Source organism: Orcinus orca, chromosome 4 (assembly GCF_937001465.1).
Source record: "Orcinus orca chromosome 4, mOrcOrc1.1, whole genome shotgun sequence".
In the NCBI taxonomy this organism is placed as follows: Eukaryota; Metazoa; Chordata; class Mammalia; order Artiodactyla; family Delphinidae; genus Orcinus; species Orcinus orca.
Genome location: NC_064562.1, coordinates 3,811,078 through 3,817,077, shown reverse-complemented (window position 1 = coordinate 3,817,077; position 6,000 = coordinate 3,811,078).

Sequence of the window (6,000 nt, the reverse complement as noted above, 5' to 3'; positions counted from 1 at the left end):
CTGATCTTGGACCACCAGCCTCCAGAACTGTGAGCAATAAATGTCTGCCGTTTAAGCCACCCAGTCTGCGGCAATTTGCGAAAGCAGCTCAGGCCAGCTAAGACACATAGGCAGAGAAATAATCTGGGAGCATAATTAGAGAGCAAGAAAAATGCTAATTCGAGTCCCACATCCCTAGATGGCGAGGGAAAATAAACAGGGGCCACTTGAAACATACACGGTTTGAGATCTAGTTCACAGTGTGAGATCTAAATTAAACAGTTCTCTGGAGCATTCTGACTAAGGTCAGGAGAGGCAGGAAAAGGAATAAAACGCTAAGGTTTTGTTTATAAGGATGGAGACCCCAGAAGTCAGAGAGGGAACGAGAGGAGGGCCGCTCCTGGGGAGGGAAGAGTGACAAGACCAGAGTAGCTGAGGTGCAGGCTGCGAACAGGCCGACGGTTCTCAGGTACTAAGATGGTACATCCCCACGAGATAGGGTATTCTGCATGCGCCAGTATGCCCTGGAGGACAGGTGTGACCTGGCGTGTGTGAAAGCTGTCAGATTCAGCCTAAACTACGTGTGAATCCAAAAGAACGAGCCCAAGTGAGCAGGGACGCACCTGGGGGTGTTTCCTTCCAGGACCGTTTGGCAAGTAGAAAAGAGGAGCTGTTCTCCATGTCTAGAAGGATGGGGCAGGAGAGGGGATGTGCCCTTTCTGAGGCGGGGCAGAGCGGACCTGGCCTATATACAAGAATGGGAGTGGTTTTCAATGATTGCTTGTAAATAAATAAATGGAACAGTCCGCTGAGGCTAAGATTTTTTCTGTGCGCCGTCTGGTTCATATCAATTAGCACACACTTCTTTGACCCTTAAATAGGCATTCCCTCCAGAGCTCCTAGTGTAACCTTCTTGTGAGACTGTTCCAGACATACATAAAATAGGTTACCCTGCAGGGCAAAAACGTAGTATGTCTTAGTCGCAGATAAAACACCAGTTAATGTTACATACTCTATGTATCCATATATACATGTACAGATATGCATATACATATACAAATATAGACCCGTATTTACCTAAACCTATTCACACACACATACATACACACATTCATATACATATACACACATATATATACACATTCATATATATATATATATGTACTTTTTAAAATCTAATATCTTCCCAGTATTATACTTAGGTTTTAAGAACAATGTTTCTTCAATAAATGGATAACTATTGTTACTATAATATAAAATATATTGCCTTAAGGAGAGTTAAATATGGTTTTATTACTTAGAGGTTGACCTCATATATTTTTAGTATGAATTCAGAATGCAATACATTTCCATTTATACAGAATTGGGTTAATTGGATATTTTGATTAATTGAGAATAACCATTATGTTCAGTAGTTGGATTACCAATCTTCAGAGAATGAGAATACAATAAACTATTTTAACATGACAATTCTATCGAAAACAATTTAGTGTTTTCTCTTTGTTTCAGGAAGAATTTCACAATCATGCAGTTTGCCAGGATGACTGTTATGAGCATTAAATATCTTTTCTTAGTACCATACACGCATGACATATAAGAGATCCTACAATACGTGCATCAGTACCATACACGCACGAGTTATAAGAGCTCCTACAATACGTGCATCAGTACCATACATGCATGAGTTATAAGAGATCCTACAACACGTGCATCAGTACCATACACGCATGAGATATAAGAGATCCTACAATACATGCATCAGTACCATACACGCACGAGATATGAGATCCTACAATACGTGCATCAGTACCATACACGCATGAGTTATAGAGATCCTACAATACGTGCATCAGTACCGTACACGCACGAGTTATAAGAGATCCTACAATACGTGCATCAGTACCATACACGCATGAGTTAATATGATCTTGATTTGTCCATGTTTAATACACCTAGGAAATTCTTTTCCTTATGTTTTTTTTTTAATTCTGAAGTATTCTCATTTATTTTTCTTTTTAAAGGATAAATGTAAAATATGACCCTTAACTAAGTGTATTCTGAATTTTGGGCATTCCATTGCCCACAACCTAATTCTTAAACTTCGGAACTCCAAGTAAATAATCTAAGGACTCCTTAACACACTCCAAGAATATTTTAATATGCAATTGATAGTTTCTGCTATTGTTCCTTAAATTATTTTATATTCAAAATTGTGTATAGCTGATTCACTTTGTTATTAAGCAGAAACTAACACACCATTGTAAAGCAATTACACTTCAATAAAGACGTTAAAAAAAAAATGAGGGTTTCCCTGGTGGCGCAGTGGTTGAGAGTCCGCCTGCCGATGCAGGGGACACGGGTTTGTGCCCCTGTCCGGGAGGATCCCACATGCTGTGGAGCGGCTGGGCCCGTGAGCCATGGCCGCTGAGCCTGCGCGTCCGGAGCCTGTGCTCCGCAACGGGAGAGGCCACGGCAGTGAGAGGCCCGCGTACCACAAAAAAAAAAAAAAAAAAAAAAAATGAGCTCAATGCAGTGCTCAATGCAGTGCAGTCAGTGCATTTTTTATTTGAAAGACAAACTTCATTAAAAGTAGTTTTAGTATTTTATTTATGATTAAAGTTTTATGTTTTAGTGGAATATTTGTATATAAATGTTTTCAACAAATTACCAAATCAGTGACAATTTATGGAACATGAAGAGCTGAATTAATAAATTCATTTGAAGAGAAAAAAAAAGTAGTTTTAGTGCTAGAAATAGTGCAGTACTAAGGGATAAAAGGACATAATAATAACCCCAATTTATTGCACAATTACTATGTGCTGGAACTCTGCTGAGCACTTTACTTAATACATTAAATCCTCACAATAATGTTATGAGGTGGTCATTATTACCATGTTTTTTTTGTTTGTTTTTTGGGTTTTTTTGCTGTACGCGGGCCTCTCACTGTTGTGGCCTCTCCCGTTGCGGAGCACAGGCTCCGGACGCGCAGGCTCAGCAGCCATGGCTCACGGGCCCCGCCGCTCCGCGGCATGTGGGATCTTCCCGGACCGAGGCACGAACCCGTGTCCCCTGCATCGACAGGCGGACTCTCAACAACTGCGCCACCAGGGAAACCCCATTACCGTGTTTCATAATTGGGGAAACTGAGGCTCAGGATGTTAAAAAAATTTGCCAAGATTTACCGTAGTAAATGGGACTCTAGCCTAGACTATGTATTTGAAAATCCTTGCTTGTAACAACTATAAAAGATAGACTTACATGTTGTAATCTGTAATTCTTAGATTATTTTTACTCCCTCTTCAGGAATAAGGTAATTGAGAAAACCGTTCTTTGACAAGGTTTGCAGGGTTGTGAAAAGCAAACCCAGAACTATAACTAAACTATAACTATAACGTATTCTTGTTCCTTCCAGCCCAAGTCTTTCTACCCTCTCCTGTTCCCTCTGTGTCTACATACTGGATTGGCTTCTGCCTTAGCGTAGCTCCTGGGATTATTTCTGTAGGATGCACCTCCCATGTAAATGCCTTAAGAAATTTCACATTTTTATTTGGACGTTTGAAATTTGAAAGCTTCCAAGATGTCAGTGGACTGATTGGAAACTCTAGAGATTTTTGAATGAAAGGGCTTTTGAGTATACAAATGAATAAACCAGAGAAGGGCAGCTGTGTTTAGAAAGAGGCTTTATAACAGTCCAAGGCAGAATTTATTAGGTATTCCCTCTAATGGGTTCCATAAAATATTCTCTCAGTTAATAAGTGAAAGATCATCTTTGTAGCTGAGAAGCCTGCAGATTCTGACTCAGATTTATTAAAAACGTTGAAGCGTGTTAGTAAGTCAGCAGATATGATGCTGCTATCGTGTGCCGAATTCTTGTCCTCCGCAGGTTTCTAAAAGCTTTACGGCACGAGGTCGTGGTCCTTGAAGAAGAGCAGCTAGAGGTTTACTATTGCTAAATGCCATGTTCCTCCTGATACGTTGCCAGCTCCATCCCTTGAGAACAGACGGTAAAGTCAGCCGAGCTTTTCAAAAGCTAAAATCCTTTGCCCCGTCATCTAGTTTACCATCTCACAAAATAGGGTTTCTCTTGCAAGTCAGCAGTGGCTTAGGGGCAAGGCAATGCTAATTGACTAATAAAATCCCTATTTGATGTGGTAATTGCTGCATTCTTGCTAAATCAAGGAGCCCAGGAGGTGACTCCTGGTCACCTCACTGTGCATAATATTAATTGAACTGCCATTGCCTCGGGCTGCAAACTGAGATTTACTGAAAATTCTTTCCAGTTATAGGATCAAGATCAGATGGGAGTTTTAGTTAAGAAACAAACAGCAGGTAAAGCGCCTTCCATCATCAGCTGTGGAAAATCTGCTTTTTCCTCTTCATTATTTCCTCAGCAATGTTAACTAGGAAATAAAATTCAAAGAGCACTTTAACTTTCCTTATGGCAATGTTTCTCCACTTTACAATTCATAATTTTTCTTTTCATTAATGTCTAGCTTCAAAATTCTATGATCTATAGTAAAATGGCTTTTATTTTACTACAGTAAAGTATACTTTACTTAATTTTCTTTAAGACGAGTCTTTTCCTTTCAAATCACTGATTTTCTTCCTTCCCTTATGCTTTTTAATGACATGCATTATGTATTCTGATTTGCATTATAGAGAATTGTATAATTAGCATACTTTTCCTTCTCACACTATTGACTATCATTTAAGAGAGCTCCCACTCTTAAATGTTTTCTTCATCTTCACGGTTTTGGGCTGACACAAGACCCTCAAAATATCAAGTACCCAAGAAGCATTTACTGATTTACATTTTTGTTGTTGTTATTTAGTATTCTACTCTGAGAGGATTTAGAAAGACCTGTTTTGGGTGTGATACATGAGATTTGGAAACTGTAAAAATACTTATGACAGTGAAAATGCACTTATTGTTTGGAGTACAGAAATTCCAACTGGAACAAAATTCACGAGTTTTCTCATTGTTCTTGCTGGTTAAGGACAAAATTTTATAATACATATGTAGGGCTTCACTGGTATCGCAGTGGTTAAGAATCCACCTGACAATGCAGGGGACACGGGTTCGAGTCCTGGTCCGGGAAGATCCCACGTGCTGCGGAGCAACTAAGCCCGTGCACCACAGCTACTGAGCCTGCGCTCTAGAGCCCACGAGCCACAACTACTGAAGCCCACGCGCCTAGAGCCCGTGCTCCACAACGAAGAGTAGCCCCCGCTCTCTGCAACTAGAGAAAGCCTGTGCAAAGCAACAAAGACCCAACACAGCCAAAAATAAATTAATTAATTAAAAAAATACCTATGTATATATGTGTGTGTATGTATGTGGAGAAAATGCAAAATGTATTAAAATACAAAATATCAAGTTTATGCATATGTGTATATAAACACCCTAAGATTATAACCAGCCTTGAATATGGCATCTATATTATCCTTTCATGTCAATCACAAGAAAGTCGGTAAAGCATATTTACTCCATTGATGCTTCCAATGCTTTGAAATAACTGGACCCTAACCTCTTAAAAGGTTACGACCAGCTTCATAAAAAAAGGTTGGGGGGAATTAGTGAATGCTAGATTATTGATAGGTTGTGTAAACATATGCACTTCATTTGAAAATATAATTGGAATAAATCTGCTTTTCTAAAACAAGATAATAAAATTTTAACAAGAAATCCTTGTTAAAGGTTATAAAAAAAGATTTCAAACTATTTCTCATCTTAGGCCTGGTACTTTAAATGTTTGTATCCAGCTATTTATGTAAACTGAAATTTTCCATGATATAGATGATGATAAATTGAATAGTTTTTAAAGCAGCTTAATTTGAACACAGCATGTGCAATGGGAAATATTTTTAATTTTATTATTCAGTAGAGACGAAACTGTATAACTGACACACGCTTAATGTTGAATAAAATCATATCAGTTAACATGAGTATGGGAAGACAAACCATCCAAGACTGACCCACTTAAAAGAAATAATGAGACGTAAAATGAAACACTAACCTAA